General features: G+C 36.5%; 1 protein-coding gene across 3 annotated transcripts in view; it reads left to right on the top strand.

Moving 5' to 3' along the window:
* Positions 1-22,562, top strand: part of DLGAP1 (DLG associated protein 1) — a 364,067-nt gene that overhangs the window by 30,179 nt on the left and 311,326 nt on the right. The window lies entirely within an intron of this gene.

The following is a 22,562-nucleotide window of genomic DNA, read 5'->3' as shown; positions in this document are numbered from 1 at the left end:
AGAGAAGAACTAGCAGAAAGAACATTCTGTGTCTCAGGAATATTGTCTGCTTTTGACTACATTAGCATATTTACTTAGAATCCTAAAATGTTCCCTCCTTGCTCATTGTTCTTCCACATCTGTAGGGTAGATTTCAGTGGTTTTAGTGTACTTTTTCAATCCACATGAAAGTCTTACTAGAAAGAGGAAGAGAATCATGAATAGAAGTTATTAGTGGTCAGGAGCTGTCACTGTAATTCAACAAAAAATGAAATCCTCTGCTATTCTCAAGCTAAGAGAAAGAATTCTGGGAGACCCTTTTAGTATTCCAGAATTTGAGAGCTTAGTTTATTTTCTGTTTCTCAAAAGGTACATGATAGTTCTCTATGTTATTGTTGAAATTTTACTGAACAACATAGCATTATTAGATTCAGAGAAAGTGGGAACTAGAGTTTAGGTGGGATTTGACTTCTACCTCATGGTCCATATTGACCTTCAGTAGTTGTTGCTCTTTGAGTAGTAGTCTTCCCTCAGATGAAGTGGTCAGGAAAGAGAAAGGAGTAAAAGCATATTGTTACTGTCTCATGTGAAACTTTTACCTTAAATGTGTATTTTATTGAAGGCCTGAGACAAAATGTGAAGAAACTGTTTCCCAATGCAGGGTAATACCATTTCAAGCGTCATTCTCGCCCATACCACGTTGCACTGACATTTCATTTAATGAGCTGTAATTGTCTGCTGTCATCTGCCACAGTCTTAGGCTGTGGCTGGCTTTCAGTTTGTAAAGAGGACACTTCAGTGCAGGCGTATGTAGGTAGGTGTCTAAATGCTTACTAGGTGTCTAAATTCTTATGTATAATAAATGGACTATATGTTTTCACAGTAGTCAGGCCAAAAGAATGATTCAAATATCCATCTCCTGTAGGTTCAAACCACTGACACCTTTGTATGCCACTAGCACCATTTGAAATGTGGCAGTGTATATGAGACATTCATCTGGACTCGATAAATGAGCCCCAGGACCTGTAGGAGACCTGCAACCTTCAGAAGTACTAGCTGGAGCCAGGAAGGAATATTTCAGTATATTTCTGTGGGCAACTGAATCAGACCTTAGCTGTCTAGGTAACAGCAAACTTAAGCATCTTTCTTGCATGTAGACAACAGATGCTGGGTATGTTAATCTGAACTGAACTTCATCATATATAACTGTGCCTGTTGGATTTTCTGCAAAAAGCCTCACTGACATGAGAATCATGCAGAGAACTAGAAAGACTAAGGAGAGTCATCCAGATTTTGTCTTGTTTGCTGTGGTCCTTTATAGAAGTCTGACAATACTATACTATACCAAGGAGAACTCTTTGAGGGCCGGCCATGAAAATTGGGGTTGAAACAGCTGCCAGTGCAAGCCTGCTGGCAAACTGAGGTGCAGAGGCAGAAGCTCAGGTTAATGGTCATGAGTTGAAACAAGAGGTTTAGAACGGTTATAAGGAGGAACATTTTCACTCTGAGGACAGCCAGGCACTGCATTGGGTTGCCCAGAGATATTGCACTGGCTCCGTTTTCTGGAGTGTTCAAGACCCAGTCGGACAAAGCCATGAGCACCCAAGTCTAGTCTCACAGCTGACCTTGCTTGGAACAGGTGCTTGAATTAGAAATTGTCTGATGTCCATTCCTACCTGAATTTTTCTGTGATCTTAAGATACATTATTTCAAGAAGTGAAGCCAATAGCATTTCTGTTGAAGCCCAATTAGACAAAGACAGAACTATTTCCCCTTAACTGAAGGTACAAGGACGATAATTTTCCTTTGGTGATAATAACAAGTGGCCACAGAAATAATTGAATTAACACTGTAGTAGTACAAAATAAAATAGGGGTTGGGAATAGAAATGGTTTGTGAATTTTTTTCGTTACAACCAGCATTAAAAAATTTTAAAGGCACAGGAAAATTTAACCCCCCCCCAACAAGCAAACAAACAAACAAACAAAAAACAACAGCAGAAGTATTTACACAGCAGTGGTTTGTGGGGGTTTTTTGTTTATTGGTTTTGTTTCTTAATATTATACATTTTTACTTTGAAAATATGAGGGTTTTGTAAAATTAAATCCTACTTCCTTATAAGTGAAACAAGGCAAACACACAGAAAGGAGAAAGAAAAGGTAACGGTTTAACTTGCAAATAGAAATCTAGCATTTTCTCAAAATAAGGAAAACATGGGGAAAATAAATTTCAAGTCAGTCCCATCTCAGTGGAGCAAAAACTTCCCTGTATATTTGAGGAAACATTTAAATAGGTTTTATTACTTCTCTAATTGAAACCATACCTTGTTTCCTTAATCATAAGATACATATTGCAGATAACCTGGCACATACCGCTAGCTTTCCCTATGCAAAAAAATAATTACTTAATTTTGAATTATGACACATTTGTATAGAATGAGAGTCGCATTATGTGAAAAGATACTGAATTACTTTTTACCTTTACTACTATTATAAAACAGCTGGTAAAAATGAAAAGGAATGTTAAAAACCTCAATTCCTGGATGTAGTGAGCAAAAAGAAACAATGTGGCAAAAGTACACAAAATTATACATAAACAGAGAACCTGTATTATAGGAATGTTTTGGATTAAAAATTGTGGGTTTAAATTTAAAAAAATTGAATATAAATAAAATAGTAAAGCATAGTTGTCATAGAACAGTAATAAAATATAAAATATAAAATAAAACTGGTGTGGCCTCACCTTGAGTATTGTGTGCACTTTTGGTCACTGCAATATTAGATAAAGAAAGATATAAAGCTATTGGAGGGCATCCAAAGGAGGGCAACGAATATGGTGAAGGGCCCGGAGGGGAAACCTTATGAGGAGTGGCTGAGGTCACTTGGTCTATTCAGCTTGGAGAAGAGGAAACGGAGGGGAGACCTCATTACGGTTTACAGCTTCCTTGTGAGAGGAAGAAAAGGGGCAGGCACTGATCTCTTCTCTGTGATGACCAGTGACAGGACCCAAAGAAATGGCCTAAGGCTGTGTCAGGGGAGGTTTAGGTTGTATATTATAAAAAGGCTCTTCAACCAGAGGGTGGTTGGGCACTGGAACAGACTCCCAGGTGAAGTGGTCACAGCACCAAGCCTGACAGAGTTCAAGGAGTATTTGGATGATACTGTCAGGCACATGGTGTGACACTTAGGGATGATGCTGTACAGGGCTAAGGGTTGGTCTTGATGATCCTTATGGGTCCCTTCTGACTCAGCATATTCTGTGATTCTGTGATTCTGCATGAATTCAAAGAGCAGTGTTTGAGCAGTCTCTGGAATGCAGAAACAGCGATCTTGCTTTGTTATTCAGTGTAAGCCAGTTACATACTTGAACAGAAAGGTAGCTGTGAGTATTTGAAATTTGGTTGCTCCTGTCTATAACCAGAGGCCATGTACCGCTGAGCTGGTGACCTCTTTTCTAAAAAAAGTCTGACGTGTGCTGCAAGATTAGGTAGGATGCTAGGGCTTGTGTTTCTTCAACAGCAGCAAACAATTTAGAGTGTGCTCATAATGCCACAGTTCTTTTCCTACAACTTAGAAAAAACAAAATTTTGGTGGAGTGTAACCAGGGTAGGTACTAGTTATCTACCAAGGAGCTTAGTTGGGTCAAAATGTTGAAGGATATCTGCAAGAACTTAAATCTTTTCAGTGATACATTCAGGAAAATACAGATCGAACAGTATTAATGTCAAAATGATTTTTTATTATGTCCCAAAATTATTTTCACCCTTCTTCACACTGTCAACAGTCTTAACTGTTCTAACACTGTCTTATGCTAGTTTCTGAGAAGGGTACCATTGAAGTTCATAAACAGTTTATTACAGTAGTACCACTTTTTAGTGTTTCAGGATTTTTCCCTTTTGTAGTAAGTAAGAGAAGTTCTGTAAAATTGGTGATCAATAAAACCTTATAAGAAGATCTATTTTATTTTGCTGATTTAATATCCAACTCCCAAACCCTCAAGCATGATATTTTTTCTTTTTTATCTCTTCCATTATTTTCATGCTACTAGCTGTGAAGTTTTTTTCTGATTGAACCTTGAACTGATGAAATATGTTGTCAGTAGCATAAAGTTGCATAAATGTACACATTGTTATACTGGTTCTGGAGAATTCATGCATGCATAAGATGTTTCACACATTTATAAATAGTTCAATTTAAAAAAAGAATTCTATATTGACATTTTTATCTTGCCTAGTGAAATGGGTTGATCCATTTAATTATTTCTAATTTTTAAAAGTGTCTCGTTATACAGTTATAGACTCATTAGTTCTAGCTGGAGGTTTTGTTTATGTAAACATATACATAAATATAGGTATTTATATATAAAAATACTTGATTTCTGTTTGATTTGTTCCTCTACTGAATCTTTCACCTACTGTTTGATTTTTATTTCCTCTAATTCATTTTGACATTTGCTCAAAATGTTCTGCAATAGAAACACTGCTACATTTCTCAGATATTTACAAACATCTTACCTTTTAACCCTATACGACACATCTTCAAAGAAAATAACCTAAAGGAGAAATTTGTATGTTTAAAAAAGAAATTGGTAGTAGGGGTTTTTTGGGCTATTTTTTGTGTGTTTTTCTCTCAAATGTAGGCTAACACTTGTCAGCTGCAACTATGCTGCCTAGAAAAGTTGTCATCTTAATGACAGAGGTATTATAAATGTGTATTTTGAATTTCTATTCAAAAATGCTGATGCTTGTAAATAAATAATAATTGTACTAGTAGTTGTGTCAAGTTTTATCAGAATGTTAGGTATAATATTTGGATTATGATTTGTTGCATAATGTTGAGACTGATGGTGTGCTATATATCTTTTTTTGTATGACATGGAGTAATGTTTGTAGGATGTATCCAGGAAAGTGTGGCATTTATCATTTGGCCGTTGGAAATGGCATGGCAAAGCTTATAGGCTTTATTTGAGTGCTATAATAGTTAAATAAGACTCAGGATTATCTTTTTCATCTCTCTAAATTATTGCCAGTAGTTTCCAAAGGAGAGGGGTTACCTCTCATGCATGATTAGCTCTTGAAGTAAAAAGAATATGGACCTTCCATGGCAGGCAAATCTTGCAGTCAGAAAGGAACATGGTGCTTTCATGCTTCTTCAGAAATAAGACACATTCCTTTTACAGTGTTTAGGTGCAAATTTGCAATTGAAATAGATGTGATGTCTTCCACTTCACAATCTATTAATTTGACAGGTGTTAATTCTTGGGGGAATACCAACATTTTAATATGCTTTTGGTGTGCTTCTATTTCAGCACTTTAAATCAAGTCATTAAATATTTCTGATGGTTCCAAATTTTTAGAAGAAAAATAGTTCAGCAAGGTTGGTAAATCATTTTGTCATTAGGAGGGGTGATGCCTTGAAAGTTAGTAAAGTCATGAGATTTATTCTTGCTACATGTGAGAAAATTACATTTGTAACATGATAGATCACCTCTGAAATAAAATCTACCTTGGAATTGGCGATCAGCGCATAGCACAATGAAATTACAAAAAGTAACTTGAGTATCGGAATGTTAAAATTAAAGTAATTCATAGTTTTAATCTTGAAGTAACATTTAGACTACACCACTAAAGAAGAAAGGATACGTCCAAGGTACAAGGAGAGGTACAAGGGATTTCAGGGCATTATGCTATAAATGGGTTGATATCAAATAACGTTGGTATGAAAGTCACAATATGCTAATGGGCTTTAGAAATCTTGAATTAAATTATTTAGTGATTTTACCATGCTGATGGAATATTGTCTGTTTCATTAATTATATCCATTGCAAATGGGATATCTCTTTTCAAGGTAGCTTTAGTGCAATAGTTAACCACTAAAAAATCAAAGAAGCTAATCCAGCCATATGTTCTAAAGTAAGGGGGTTGATAGCCAATTTTGCAATACATGAGTAGGAATTTTTCCAAGTGGGGAGATTATTTTTGCTAAAACAAAAGGTTTGTTTTTCTGTCAAACAAGTTCTGCATTAGAAGCTAGTCCTGAAAGTCAACCAGATTTCAGAAAGAGTGAGAAAAGAATAACAGCGTAGGCCCTTTTTAACTCTCAAATTATCATCAAAATTACCACTTGAGAGTATTTTATTTTACCATTGCAACTAACATGCCAACATAAGTCGCTATGTGTATCTTTCATTTTTATAGACACATAGAATACTGGTTGTTTTTAAAGTATGAATTCAATTTTACAAAATAGTCACAATAAAGTTAAGATGAACTCTTACAGCTACAAACATCACAGGAAAAAGTGTGAGGGTCATATCTGAGGCAGAATTAAACAGTGCATATATACAGTTCATAAGGTATAGTTAGTAAGTTAAAGTAATAAAAGTCCAATGTTACTATGGGATTGTCTCTGTTAAAGGTACTTAATAAATATTCCAGGTTTATTTTACACACTTACTGTTCTTGCATTCAGCACCATTTTTATAATTCCTAAATGAAGTCATCCCAGCTACCTCAGTCACTTATATTAATGAAACATAATGTATCTATGTGTTTTAGTATTAAAACTGAAGGGAATATGATGAGCTAATAGTAATTGAAAGGAGATTAACAGGTCTCTGTTATGTTCAGTAGTAATCAAGTAGACTTTTTCTCCCTTTTTATTCACTTATTTCCAACAACTTCTCTTCTGAGACTGACCCCTGCTGGAAGCTTTACTTTGTCTAACAAATGAGTGTCATCAGAGCTGCTTTAATTGTATAAACTCTCCTCACAGGCAGCAAAATTAATTTGAACCTTGACTGTACTTTGAGAGATCTGACTTATTTGAAACGCACTGAAAGTTTCTGGGAGAAACACATGCCTAACCATACTGAAAATATCGGGGTACAAAAAACTTGAAGGCTGGAAGGCAAACTGGAATTTGGTAGTTCCATTTCCACTAATCACACAGCAACTCTCATGCACAGGTGGCCTCTGTTCTTTACAATACATTGTGATTCATACTTTCCTCCAATATATGTCACTCAAAAAGTATTTTCCAGTTAAACACCTTTTGATCCGAAAAGGTAATTTCATTGAAATGGTCTGAGCAGTTCTATTCTTGGTTCAATAAGCACCCAAATTTTGTTGAGAAACCTTTGTTTTGCCTTTAAGTCTGTCTCTAGAGGATGATGAAAATCTGGACTCATGTATCGAAATGTGGACATGAAATAGGTATCTTTTTATTGCTATTGTCTGATAAAACTGAGCTTAAGTTCCCTCTGACCACAGGACACTTGTCTGCTTGTCCTCAGGTTGGCAGCTGTAAATCCTTCTGTAGATATGAAAACAAATAAATAAAGGAAAATAGTGTAGTTTTAGTAAGTATTTGCAATAAGATTTTGCTAGTAACCAATGAGAAATTTAATATGTAATATTAAATATGAATTGTATAGTAAACTTTTACTATTGCTTTTACAATCTTCTACTGTTTTCTGTATTCTGCTGAAAGAAGTTGAATTTTTTTTCTTTCATCTTTGTTAGCTTTGTTGTGTATTTTTAACACAATATCACCCAAGATCTGTTGCATATTCCTGCAGGACAAAACATTTTAAACCATTTTTTACTGTTTTGCATCTTCATTCATATTTGTATTAGCCACAAATGAGGTTTTATTTTGTGTACCAAAATTTGCAGATCTGTTTTGACATTGACTCCCTTTTCAGTAGTCTTACCCAACCAGTGCTGAAGATTTCAGTTGCAAGATGGTGTCCCCTAGAAAATAGGGACTGTGTAATGAGTGTTTCCCCCTTCACTACTTGTACCTTGCAGTAGGAAAGCAGTGAGCATAAATAACAAGATACAGAGAACATATGTAAAATTAAGATCTAATCTACCTGTACTGCCTCTGTATTTTTGGGAGTTGTCTTCAGATTTTTTCCTGTGTGCAGCTAGGATTCCATCTCAGGAGTCTGAAGCTGAGTTTTGGAATTAATATCGACTATGACTGGGGAGCCTCACATCTTTCTTGATAATGTGCATACTTGTAACTTCTCCTCTATACATTAGTGTGCCTTATTTCTCTGTCAAACTGCACAGTTCTAGAAAACTGAATTGCGTTTGAGCATCTGTTGTGGTTAATCTCAGATTATTTCTTTCCTAGCCTTAAGCATATTTTAATGTGATATTCACTAGAAATTAGCAATGCTAAACAAATTAATCTCACAGAAAAGAAAGTGCCTTAAGAAAAATGTAGAAAGTATAAAATGCCCAGATTGATCATGATAGCGTGAATTGATTCTACTGAATTATTATGGGAAGTTCTTATTTATCATGTCTGAAAAAACTATCTTTTTCTGAGTTTACATAGATGTATATCATATACTCATCCTGTTCTTTACAGTAAACAGTGATAAACTTGAGTGACAACTGATTTCCTTTTGTACTTTCAGGAATAACGAGGTGCAAAATAGCCATATGAAACGGGAAATTTGGACAATTTGTCATTAAAGAGAAGACAACTGCTGTCTTGAAATAATTGTCTGCATTGGCCAGAAATAGTTTCATATTTCTTTTATATTTAGGTCTGTAGAAGAGAAGTTTAAAGCCCCAAATCATAAGTATTTTTGAGTTACAAATGCCTGCCAAACTTCCTGTAAAGCTGGCAGTTTCTAAATAAGTTTTGCCTAAATTAAACATTTGGTAAAGTCTTCCCATATAAGCTATAGGAGAACTTGGAGAAATAGAAAGTTTTTAGGACCAAAACCTCCCATCTTTCTTTCTATGCAAATATGTACATTTATCAGAGGTACACAACTCCTGCCTTAATGTTTATGTAAAATGGTATGCTTCTCTACTGTTGAAACCTTCATGCTGAGTCATGGACATCTTTCTGACAGGAAAAGAATTTGAGGCTCTGTGGAAATTAGAAGACTATTATATATGAAGAATCTTCCAGATCAGTCTTTTTTTTTTTAAACCATTAAAATTTTGAGTGGACAGCATGATGACAAATATGAACCAATTTAGTGATTCTGTGACTGAGCTGCCAAATATCAACCAAATCCCATGCAACACCTTAGAGAAGCACAAGGTTTGCTCTGCTCTCTGCCTGTGGGTACATCATCATTTGGCACAATATACAAGTTCCCAGAAGAGGTTCTCCAGCCCCAGGAGAGCAGGAGGGAAGAGAACAGGGGCCGTTTCATTGCCCCTATTTTAGGTTGAATTTTTTTCCCCTGACTAGAGTAATTCCTGATTATTAGATGATTGAATTCAAGGGGGTTTTACTGGTAGAGCTGGCAGAGCACTGTAGAGCAGTCTCAGTCAAGGAGACACTGTCTGTAGGCTGTTGTATAAGAGAAAGATTTGTACAACAGTTTCTCCATTAATGGACCAGAACAACCTAGGCCACTCCAGCTTCCTGAGCAAAAGTCTCATGAGTATTAACAGTTCCTATTTATCTCCTAATGGATAAATCAAGTTATGCAGAAACATGAATAGAGCCCCACAGCATGCCCTCCGTGGTGTATGGATCTTCTCTTACAATGTGTCATTTGCATACTTCATACTGTTTATTTTTCACCGGGTCTTATGGGAAGATGAAATAAAAATACAGGATGCCTTTTGTTAGGATAATTTATATACATAAAAGAATAAAATTTGAGCATGTTTTCACAAAAGAAAATTAAATAACTTTGCCAGCTATTTCACTTAGAAATTCTTCAGCCTTAATAAAAGGAAACTTGACTACATGATGGATGACTTCCAAGTGCTGACTGTGATGCTAACATGAGCTTTATCAGTAGCTAATGTTCTTGTTATGCATCACCCATACTTGATTGCAAGTATCACAAGTAAAAATCTGAAAATTTATCATTCTGAGTCTAATCCATTGATTTTTTTTCATTGATAAACATAATTCTGAGACAAAATTCTACTGTAAAGGAATCAGCTCTATTATGGCACAAAAATCTTGATTTAACATGATGATGCATAGCAGCTCAGGAGAATGTGCTTGTTTATCTTTTCTGTGTTTAATACCTGGGTGTGTGATACCAAGCATAGCTGAGAACTCAAATAAAATAAAAGCCATCTATACTTACTCTTACAGGTACCATTTCCATTTCCTGGAAGGCTCTTAGATGTCCTGGTTTTGGTGGGACAGAGTTAATTTTCCTCTTTGTAGTTGATACAGTGCTGTGTTTTTGGATTTAGTATGAGAGTAATGTTAATAGCACACTGATTGTTGGTTGTTGCGAAGTAGTGCTTAAACTAAGTCAAGGACTTTTCAGTGTCTCATGCTCTGCTAGTGAGGAGTTGCACAAAAACCTGTGAGGGAACACAGCCAAAACAGCTGACCCAAGCTGGCCAAAGGGATGTTCCATATCAAAGAACAGCATGCCCAGTATATAAGCTGGGGGGAGTTGACCAGAAGCCACTGATTGTGGTTCAGGGACATGATAGACATCGGTCAGTGGGTGGTGAGCAATTGTATTGTGCATCGCATGCTTCCCTTGGGTTCTGTTACTCTTTCTCCCTCTTCTTATCATTACAAATATCTTTACTGTTGTTATTGTTGTTAGTAGTAATAGTATCATTATTAGTATAATATTTTTCATATTACTGTTGTTATTAACATTAATGTTATATTTTGTTTCATTTATTAAATTGTTCCTATCTCAGCCCCTGAAGTTTACATTTTCTTTCTGATTCTCCTCCATGACTGGGGGTGTGGCATGGGGGAGTGAGCAAGTGACTGCGTGGTACTTAGTTGCCAGCCGGCATGAAACCATGACACTGATCTTACTTTCCAAATGCCACCAAGAGCTGGTAACACTGCAGGTTCCACAGAGCAATTCCTGTGAGTTGGAAAGGGCTCACTCTTCTGCTTCAGTTGTGCGTCTCTTAGCACTAGTGCTTCCAACTTAAGGAAAGCTCTTTTATGATTGACTATACAGCATTATATAATTTGCATTAGATAGGTTTTAGTCTTCTCACTGCTACTGTATTCAGTGTGCATTATTCTTACCCTGGAAAAGCACTCCTGTCTTCACTTTCTTTGCCAGTCTTTCCAGCTTGATGGTTGTGATTTTGATTACAGTTTAGGCCTCATTTAACCTGACTGTCCTGAATATCATCCAGCAAGCAATGGTGTATTTTTTACGATATTTTCTTCCTTGATTGCCATGTCACTCTTTGCTAGACAAAATTGTCTTTGAGGTCTGAAGATCTGTGAGGAGGAAATGTAAATCCTCTCCTTCCTATCATAAGTCTGTGATACTATATACCAATACAGCAGTGGATCTTTCATTTTAAGGATAGAACTTTATTTTGCCTGTTTTCTCTCTATAAACTTTCAACCAAATGAGTTAGGAGAGGTGGCGTGGGAAGGGGGAGTGCCTGTGGGTGTTGAGGGAGGGAAGGAAAAGGAGTTGAAGGAAGTAAGTTATGGAATAAGATGTGCTGAGTGTGTTTTAGCAGAGTGCAGATATTTCTAGAAAGACATTATCCCTCCCAGCATTTGTTGGTAATCCGAAGGTAAGAATAGCTACATAGTGGCCTCAGCTGGGAAGGATCAGAGCATGAACTTCAGAGCCAGGTGATGTTCTTCAACCAGTGCCTAGCATCTGAGCCAAGGAGAGACTTTTGCAGCTCATGTCTGCTTTATATCTCTGTTTTATGAGAAGCTCTCATTTGTAATAATATTTATCATCATTTTGGCAAGTGCTTGGGGGTTATTCTATCGACTTGCTTGTTTTGGGAAGACCTGCTCAGCTAAGTAATAAATAAAATAGACATTGTGATATAGGCTAGCAGGATAATGAGAAGGTGTCTCTTTCAATTCCTTTCGTATTGACAGTGCCTCATTTCCAATCTTGTGCAAATAATGAGAAAAAATTAATAATGGCAGACATTTTTCATAATGGAAATGAGTTTGTAAATTTATTAGAGAACCATAGGTGCTTGTATTCCTGCCACGATAAGGTCCCCACTTTGTTACTCAGTCACACCCTGCTGTTAATTTTTCTTTTTCAAAGGTACCTACTTGAGCTTTATAGAGTTTTGAAAACACAGGGGGAATTACTTTGCAATGACAAAATGAAAACACAGGGGGAATTACTTTGCAATGACAAAATGGTTACAGTGAAGACAGAATAGTGGCTCCTAATTGCTAAATAAAAAACTTCAGTTTGGATGAAGAGCATGAATTTAGAGTAATCTGCTTGTATTTAGAATAGTAGTAATCAGAAATTATTAGATAGAAAAATATAAAAATAAATTATTTTCTAATATTCTTTCATTCTCTAAGATAACAAAGTAAGTAATTTCTAACACTTTCTAAGGGAAATAATTTTCCATTTTAAAAATGTCACAGATCGTCTTCTTCTTTGCAGTAGGTTTTAAACTCTTCTGATTTAAAAGTAGTGCCACCCCTGTAAGTTAGCCATGTGCTACATTCCTTTACACTTTACAAGGCTTCTTAATACTGTCAGAGACTGTGTATTTGTATTGTATGTGCAAGCAAGTACTGTCCTGCCTAATCAGGAGTGCAGGAGAATTAATCTCTCTGTGGTGCTTTTTGGTCTGAAAAATTCCATAAAACAACACCAAAACAAAGAAACTCTGTATTGACTTATACACAGGTTGGTAGCAGGACTACATCAGTAGAGCCTGACACTCGTGTCCTAAATACAGAATGGTATGAAGAAATGAATTGGGTAATCCATAGAACTCCTCTTAATAATTTGTCTGTGTGTAACTAGAATTTACTCCTTACAAACATATTGTAGTAAGAACTTGTGCTTCCACGTTTTCACAGATAAAAAGGAAGCTACATAAAATGCAAAGAATACCAACACCCCCAAATGCAGTACTTGATCTGTGTTAGTGTTCCACATGTAAATAAAATAGGTGAATAGTACTGGGATAAAATTTACTCTATCTCCCAGTGCAGTGATGGATATTTCCTCTAATATAAAATATAGTCCATAGGGTGTTTAATTAGAATATGATTTAGGATCTGTAATTTGTTTTTAGAATCCATATTTCTTAAATGTCTTTGTAATTTAATATATGTTATCATTTAAGAAGAGATAAGAAGCCCCTACCATTTGGAATTGAAAAAATATATACAGCAAAGCTAATAAAAGCAAAACCAAACAAATAATGTGGACATCAGAACTTGAACAGCGAGCTGTACACCTGTCTCTTCACTATCCAGACCTTAAACCCTTGTATACAAGCATTCATCCAAAGAAGAGAGGTGATCTGGAAGGAATGTGTGTGGCTTCATGCTTGCACGTGTACTCACCAGTGCAGCACAGCTAGTGAGGTCGGAGACTGTTTTGCTGCAGCTGTCAGCAGCAAATTTCTGTCCTCCTTGTGCACAAAGGAGTTGTATCTTGTTTTCTGAGTGTTGAAGTGATGCTGTTGTCCCTTGGTAATACAGGCTGTGTCCCTGCAATACAGTCTGGTGTGGAGGAGTCAGCAGGGGAATATGAGGAATAAGCATATATACAGAACTGACAAGAACAGTTTTAGTGGGACCAGGATTATGGACACTTGAGAAATGTGCAAGTTGTATTGATAACATGACTTATCTATGCTTCATCCATTAACACATACTTATTCAGATGACCCATTTTTAAAGTAAAAGCCTCAGATCTTATGTAAATATGCTATTAGATTTCAAGAACCTGCTGGAAAGGTTCCCAGTTCTGCCTTTCTGTATCTAGCCAACGCTTTGACAAATCCAAACAATGTGGTAGCTTTTTAGCATACCCTGCCAGAAAAGCAAACAAACCGAGGACAGAAGAAAATAAGGTGATTTCATCCTGCTGATAGGATATGACAGCACACTGAGGCAAGGACTTAACATTCATTGGGCATGAAACAGAGGATAGACTCAGTCATGAGTCCCCTTTTGTTATCAAGCTTTCACAGAGTGAGAGATTGGTCTGGGTAATTAGTATGATCTTCTGTCTCTGTATATTGTTTAAATTTAATGTAGATACCGTTCACTTCAGCCAAATAACTTTATTCAGACAAAATAATTTTGTCCTTCAGAGACTAAATTTGGAGTTCAGAGAAGAGGAAAGATCAAAGTATCTTCAGTGTGTAAAGCCACTGTGATGGGAGGGAATTAACTACATAGGACAAGCCTAGTTGGTCCTAGCAGGCAATTGAGGTCCTGTGCTGCAGAAGCAGATTGAGAAGTACTTGAAAAAACAAGACAGTAGGAATGAATCTCAGGTGGTTTATACACACTGAGGCGCTGACCAGAAACTGAAAGATGAGATAAAACCTCAGGAGCTTACATGACAGCGTTGCACAAATGTGAGCTGAGACTGGGCTGTGGAACTGTCTGGTTCCTAGAGGGAATGATCCTCTCCTTTGGTAATTGTATTTTTGTTTCTTATTACAAGATGTGATACCTTGAAGGAAGAACCTGGATGACTACACCTGTGTGTTTTATATGCTGAGACATTTTATAATGTTCTGAAAGAAATTCAGGCATGATGCACTTTGGTTTTGGTTGGTTTGTTGTTTTTTTTTTAAGTATTAAGAAAGGAAGTATTTTAAAAGATATGGGTAGGTATAAAAAACAAGTGAATGAAGATAATGTAGAAAATAAAAGAGTTCTTATTTTAGCCAAAGATTATGTTTTAACAATTTTCTTTTGTTAGTCTTTGAATATAAAATGAGCATGAGACAAATACAAATGACTGTACAATGCCAAAGATGGTATGTTGTGACTTTGAGCAGGAAAGTAGCTTTGTTTTGTACATCTTTTTATTATGTTTATAAATATGCATGTGCCTATTCTGATGCACAGAATTAGAGACTCAAAATTTTTAAATTAACTGTTCTTAATGTCTCCTGTTTAGCAGGCTGGTTAAGAAGTACAGCAAAGTTTAAGAACAATGCAAAATTATGAGGAGTTTAGTAAGAACATGCTTATATAAAGCTATATATGGGCAAAAATTTCTATCTAAGCAATATGAAATATGTACAAATTAGCTGAATGTTAGTTCTCAAATGGTCACTTAATTATAGTGTGCTTACAGAGATACCCTGACTATAAATATCCTGCCTATAAATGCAGTCCATATTTAACAGTTATTGTTGAAGGACACTTGTAACTGTCAAAAATGTGCTGTACAATGGCTAGCATTTATCTTGCTGATGGCTCTCATTCATAAATTTCTTTCTAAATGAACAAGTTCTTCTGTACAGATTCAGATTTTTGAGTTAGTGGAAAATAAATGTCATAGGGTCCCTTTCTTTCTTCCTTCTTCAGGAAACTAAAACAAATGACATACCTGTTTCCCCTCAAACTCTGTGATTAGTTTCACCCCAGAACAAAACTTGCACTCCATGGCACGGGTACTTTCTGTAGAAGCATTTAGGCAGCCCTTAAGTTTCAGATAGTAGGTAAGTCAGTAACGTTCCTGGTAACGATAAAGATGAAATCTTTTGAAATGGGTTACATAACTTGCTGCAAGTGCAGAGATGGCTTGGCATACATGTTTAATGGTTTCACCTGTGGTGATGCTTGAGGGCAACCTCCAAGCCTTAATGCTGAACTCTAATTAGTGTAGACAAGATCACAGCACTGGATTTCAAGGGAATGCAAGATAACCTGCAGACAAATTACCACTGAAGTAACATGACGGGTCCTGACAGTATGTTCAAATCATTTACAGAAAGAAATACATCCATCAACTCCAACATTTGCTAATATTTTGGCTACCAAAACATTTTGTGCCCAATAGGTAGCTAGACTTCTGGATAAGTATAGAAGTGGCACTGTAGCTGGAGGGTTTATGGTAATTCTATAAGCAGCAAAGTGTCTCTGCAAAGGAGAGATAAACAGCTAGTAATCCTCATAATTCCCCACTGATAGCCTATCCATCTCTGCTATAAATTAGAAAGCCCAGAGATTAGGAAGGCTAGGCAGGGTGTAGCTCACAGCATTAATCACAGTATTAGGACAGCAGTGTGCTCGAATTCTGCGTCCAAAGCTCTGGTATTTCTCTCTAGGTTAAAGTGACATAATGTAGTTTGGAATACATATCATGTAAGCTGCCAACTCAATGCAGAGATGGTTTTACAGAAGACACTGTTATAAACTTAAAATTAAGGTATTGACTGCAGAATGAGGAGCAATGCAGTAGTTTTCACTATGAGGACTGTAGCTGAGATTTTGTAATCTCTTCAAGTTTCCAAATTAAGATTTTTTTTTTCTTAATATGTGTTTAGAATTATTCAGGTAGAATTAGGGTCAGTTTGTTCTCATACCTCTTGGTTCTGGGAGTATATTGTGCAAATGATTCTGATCTTTTGGAGTCTGCATGCGGCCGTACAAGCAAAACTGGTAATGTAGTCATTGTGTGCAAATTCTTATTTAAAGGTAAAATATGAATGAGCACCTTTAAAAATTAGAGGTTAGTTATTAGTTCTCATAAGCACATGGTTGAACTAAATATATTTCATCAGAAATTTTCTTGATAATAACATTTCATTGAAGTGGTAGTCAGATGGAGATTGAAGAACTGTGGTTTGGCCTCCATAATAGTATGAGTTTTATTCCAAATCCTTTGCAACTTTTGATTTAAGATACTTAATTCCAAAAATGGGTATTTTTGTCATCTGCTTTTTATTAGATGATACATCAGAATATACATTTTATGTGTTCAGATCTCCACTCCCTAATTTCAAAGTCCTTTTGAATATATTCACAATAATTGTACTCTGGGAATGTAATTGATGCCTATGTTATTGTCACTTCAGCCTTTCGGAATGCCTAGTTCAATGAACTATTGCTTGAGGGACTATTTTGAGAGAGAGTAAGTTGTTTCCAAAATTGACAGTGCATCAACAAACTTATTATCCTTACATGCACAGTAGCAGTGTATAGGGCTTTTGGGACAGTGAAAGTGTTTCCATCTTGTATCTTCTTGCTTTGGAGTGATGATAGGGTTTCTGGTTTTGCAGTCATGAGAAAGGCTAAGTGGAAATATCTAGAGGAAGGAACTTCCTAACTACAATATGAAAAATGTCTGCTCAGCAAAGGGAGAAAGAACACTTTAATATATATTCATGGGAAAAAAAAAACCAAACCAAAACCAATATATCTGAAAGAGCTAGAATTATATGGAAAAAGGAAGATCTTGCTTTAAGTGTTTGAGATATTGTGAAAAGATATGAATTTTCATAAGACTGATGGAATAATAGGATACAGGAACAGAAGGTGGCAAAAGAAGCACCATTTTATCATCAGCACAGAGTAATTTAGACTCAGCAGATTCTGTAACGAAGTTGAAGATTCATGTAATTGCAAATAATTGTCTGTGAGATGACAGCATAAGGCAGAAGACAGTCCCAGAGAGATGTCCATAAAAAAACCCCAAACCAAACAGTTAGAGAAGATGCACCCTTTAGGGTAAATCCGAACTTCACAACAGGGAACTGTGGAAGATAAAGCACCAACCCACAAAATACAAAATCTTCCAGCAAAAGGTAAGACATATATGTAAGACATCAGTGGAAAGACTTTGTAAGACAGGCAGATCCAAAAGGGAACATTAGCACTGGATGACAGCAAAGAAATAGATCTTCAACAGCGTATGGAATGTCTTTGTATGCAGCTAACTTCTGAAACATTTTCACCGAACTTTGAATGTCAGCATGTTACTGATAATGGCCTGATCTAACTATCCACCACAGAGATGTTTGAGAAGAGCAACGGAGATTTTTAGGCAGCTTTTTTGTCATATTAAGGGAGTCTTCTACAGTCACCATGGTTTGTGTCTGGACGACAACCAGCAGAGTTTCTGGTGGGGAGGTGAATAAGGACTTTTGCATCTGTAGTAGTTGTTCAGCATGAACAAAGAAGGCCATCTTAACTGAACTTTGAAGAAACTAAACCAAGTGTTGGTGTTGAGACTTTGAGCTGTTTGAAAAACTGGCAGAAGCCATTAGGAAACAATCAGTTCTATAAATACTTTTAGAAAGTGATGTACTTCAATCCTAATTATTTTCTAGCACACCCAGAAGAGAATTGTGTGCCTGATGATGGAGATGAGGAAGTAAAATTCTCATCCTCTTTACTTCCTCAGGAAAGTCAACAGATGTGGGACTACAGTTTGGAAAACTATTAAGATCCATCCTTCCCTTCCAAAGTACTTTTAGAAAAAAGAAAAAAAAACCCCAAGCATGTAGTATCATGACTGGCCATTTCAGTGTGGCTAAGTGAATATCGTATTTAGACCTATGGATCTGAGGCATAAGAATTATATTCTAGTTGTATTTGTATGTCTGTAACAATACTGGAGCACGTGTGTAAACTATTTTTAGTTCCATTATATTCCAAATTATTCAACATTGCACAGTCAAAGCAATGCTGCTGTCAGTTCCATGGTGTCCTCAGTTCTGAGCATTTTGTCAGATTATATCACAAGACTTGTTCAGGGTATTGACCACCTATAAAAAATCTGATTGATTCTGTTTGCTCTAATTTGTTATCACATAGGAATTCAGAAGTTAGAAAGAATGTAGGATTTTTTGGTGGAGTATTTGATGGTTTTAGTCATTAAACAGTCATTTTGTTTGTTCTATTCACTCTGCGTTTTCCCAAGCTCATCATAAAATAAAGAAAGGGTACTGTCCTACTCTTTACCTGTGCAGTTATGTTTCATTGACTAGGCAGCCATAGACTGTCCTGAACATTTCCCAAGGTCATTGGGAAAATATGTCTTTATGTAGGAGTATCTGATCAACAGAGGGCACAGTAAGCTTACAGAAGCAACAGTACCGTGATGTCTCATACCTTTTCAGACCTTGTTTTACGAACTCCCTGAAGTTATTTTGGGGAGTCAAATAATTTATTAGTCTCAATAACCTCTATATTTGCTTTTGATTTATTTCTGATCCCTAAATTTGGGGACTTTATTGCAGTGTAGCAGTGATGATTATATACAGTATTACCTTTTTGTTTCTGACAGCTCACTTGCATGCTATAGATGCCTCCTTGAGTAACTAGTTGGCAACAATTCAGAGATCTTTGCCTTGCTATTCTCTACCAAAAATTACCTTAGTATCTGAAGCTAAATCAATTCTCTCTTTTGATTAAAAAGAAGGAGAAAAAGGAGAGACTAACTGATGGAAACTTTCTGGAGCAGAGTTACAGACTCTGGCTGAGCAGCTGCTTACATTGTCATGACTGGAAACAGAAGTGGTGGTGAGACATGACTTCTTTTGTGCAATTTGTTGTCTGAGGTAACAAGTTGTATAAAGACAGAAATGCTGCTTCCAGAGACTTCAACCGTTCCATATATTGTGCTGGACTGTGTGGATTTGTAGCTGAATTAGCTGCCCCTTTGTCTGATACAGATACCTTCACTTCTAGTTATAAATATCAACTTAATTTTCTAATAACAGTAGTTAAGTTTAAAGGGATCATTTTTTGTGAGCTTTAAATATGATGAGGATATCCAAATGTGGATACCAGTCTTGTAAACCTAGCAATGAAAATTCTTGTATTAGTATGTCATGGTTTAGGAATGGTATTCCCCAATTTAGTGTTCCCACTGAAACCCTCCAAACCACACGCCAGTCAATCACTGTGCCTCCCCCTCCTCCTGGTGGGATGGAGAGGAGAATTAGAGGCAAAAATGGTAAAGATCATGGGTTGAGATAAAAACAATTTACTGGAAACAGCAATGAAATAAGAGAACTAGTGGTAACAACAACAATACTAATGACAGATTACACAAGAAAAAAGGCAAAATATTCACAAGACTGCTCGCCCCCATGAGGTGGAAATGCCCCCACAATGCCCGACTGCTCCCTCTGCCACACCACACCACCTGGAAGAAGGGACCCCTTTCCCCCTCTCCAGGAAAATTACATTACTGTAAGGTTCAGATGCATGCCGGTACCCCCAAAATACCAGACAGTGGAAGGATTTAGGAGAATTTATTTCCGAAGTCAAAAACATTTAACATCTCAGTACAAATCTGCACTGGAACTAGGAAAAGACACACCCTTTGTTCTTCCTAGGACTTTTATTGTCTCCGGCCCTCCCAACTGTGGGGCCATCAAACATATCTGCAAGAACCTATTTTCTCTCTACTTGGGAGTCAGATCCTCTGGAATGCAGGAGAAAACATCTTAAACTGTCTCTGGGAAAGATGTCTTTTTCCAGGCAGGAAAGCTTTCTTAAGTGAAAAAACCCTCATCTCCTCGTAATAACTCTTCAAGAAAGGTCTTATACACTTACAGTTATATTAATGGTAGTTTTAAAAATGTTTCCAGTAACACTGTAGATATTGTTCAGGTTAACAACTGGCAGTCTAAAACTTCTCTGTGTTGAGCCACTCTCTTTGTTGTTATGTTCTGTCTGAAAGTTCTCATGTCAGGACTATGAAGAGACCCTACTGTGACTGGATAACTTCTATGCATAATTTTTAGACTCCTTATTCTTGGAAGATGCGCCTTTTCTAAGTTGCTGTCAGGTGCTTTATTAACAGAATCCTTTTCAGAAAGGTGAGGAATCATTGCTATACTTCATGAAGTTTGTTAGATTTTTTTCTTCCTCTCCCAGCATGTTGTCAGCATGCTTGTCTTTTCTACCTTCTTAAGCAGTTCACTTTTCCTGTGATTCCCTTGAGCCTCACCCTATTGAAAATCTATTGTATGTTGGCTTCATTTTGCCTACTATCTTGCAAACAAATAAAAATTTTTGTCAGGTAGTAACCTGTAACATTTCTTGAAGGACAGAGGGACTCTGCCTTGCAGAAGGGAAGCAAACACCAAGTTTGCATCTTGGACAACTCAGAATTCCCCTGAATTTATCCCTCTATAACCAGCATATGGAAAATCAGGAAAATGGAGGTATATACACATTGATCTCTTGCCCAGAGTGGGAAAGCAATCATTTTCATTGAAATGAAAATCACTCTTCTTTCAATTCCTGTCAGCTGTTTGCCACATTGAATTTTACACAAGAAAATTATTTTTTTCCAGGCACTGTAAAACTCTTCTTATAATTTAAAGTATTCTGATGCAGGGGAAAAAAAAAAAAAGAAAAAAAAGAGCATTTGAATAACACTTGGTAGTATTTTTGTTTAATTTGAGGAGTGTTTGATATTGCACATATTGAAAAACCTTCAGACTGCTTTCAACTGAGACTTCATGTGTGACATTATAAGATTTGGATGGGAGGAACCTTTGATTTTGCTTCCCAGAAAGGCATCATGTTCTCTCTACTTCAGACCTTCATTTAGAGGTGGGAAATTGACACTATTACATTGTCTAATATTTTGTAGATGTTAAATTCCTTCCAAATATACCATTTGCAAATAGTAGGCCTCCAGATGCTTGGAAAAAAGCAAAATATATTAAAAGGTGGTCTGAAATTAAGATGATGTGTCAAAAAGAAAAGGGTATTTTAGGTTATAATTATTCTAATTTAGTAATGTGTATTTTCAATTCTCATTGTAGTTCAGCTGAGAAATACTAATTTTTTCAATCTCTAAGCCTAGGCCGGTGCTGAGTTCTCAGGGCACAGTTCTGCTCAGGATTGCAGATAGGTAGTTACTGGAGAAGTCAGAAAAGTGCACATGCAACTCCAGAAACAGAATTTGCCTTTAGTTGCAAGGCTTTCTTTAGTCAGTGTCATAGGAGATAGCATTGCACCTCAGGCAAGAAAATGTGACTGTTTAATGTTCGGGACAGAACTCATGCTTAAGCTCAGAAACTGAAGTATAACTGTTGTTTGTTTTTATTTTAGCAGGGAAAAAGCAATAATCCCAACTGGCAGTCCAAAAATAACCAGATTGGAGGGTGGAAGGAAAAAAGAAGGAAAAGGGAAGACTAAAATGGAGAGGTAAATTGTTATTCTCTAGCCATAGTTGTCTTTCAAGGAGGAGCAGGGAGGCAGCATTTTATTAGGAGTATGTGGTAATGCAGTGATGTATGGTGATTTTGCAAATGACGAGTAGAGACACCACAGCTATGTCACATCATTTGAAATGATTAATGAGATGTGGGAGAAAAAGGGGAGCACACTATCTCCACTTCTCTTCTGGAGATGTAAGCAGCTTGCAGTCAGTTGTCTCCTAAATTTATTTGAATACTTCCTGAATATTGGACTATTACCATTTCTAGTAATTCACTATAATGTTATCTCTCCCTATTTCTATGGTAATTTCTGGTCTCACATTCAGTCTCACCAGTTTTGGTGGTTCAAGCATCGGCAAAGTCTGATTCTTTGAAATGAAATTGTGTAGCTGCAGATTCTTATTTGTCATTCCCGTTTCCTTAATCATCAGATTAATGGGTGTTTTGGATGTTAAGGGATAGTGGCATGTTTAGGCCATGATGAGCTGATATTTTGCATCTTCTTTGTATTTGCCCAAATGATAAACCACAGCCACAGTGGAAGGAATGTTATGTGTCCTGAGATGGATTCTCCCTTTTTTTAGCTGATTCAGAAGTGAGTTATGATATGATATTATCTGAGGACTAGAAATGTGAAGGGAGGAAAGAAAAAAATATGAGACTCTAAAAGTGCTCTGAATCCAGTCTTGATGTTTAT

The sequence above is a fragment of the Manacus vitellinus genome, unplaced genomic scaffold, assembly GCF_001715985.3.
Source record: "Manacus vitellinus isolate BGI_N305 unplaced genomic scaffold, ASM171598v3 scaffold_1_pilon, whole genome shotgun sequence".
In the NCBI taxonomy this organism is placed as follows: Eukaryota; Metazoa; Chordata; class Aves; order Passeriformes; family Pipridae; genus Manacus; species Manacus vitellinus.
Note: the sequence above shows the minus strand (reverse complement) of the source record. Positions and strands in the feature narration are given on the sequence as shown.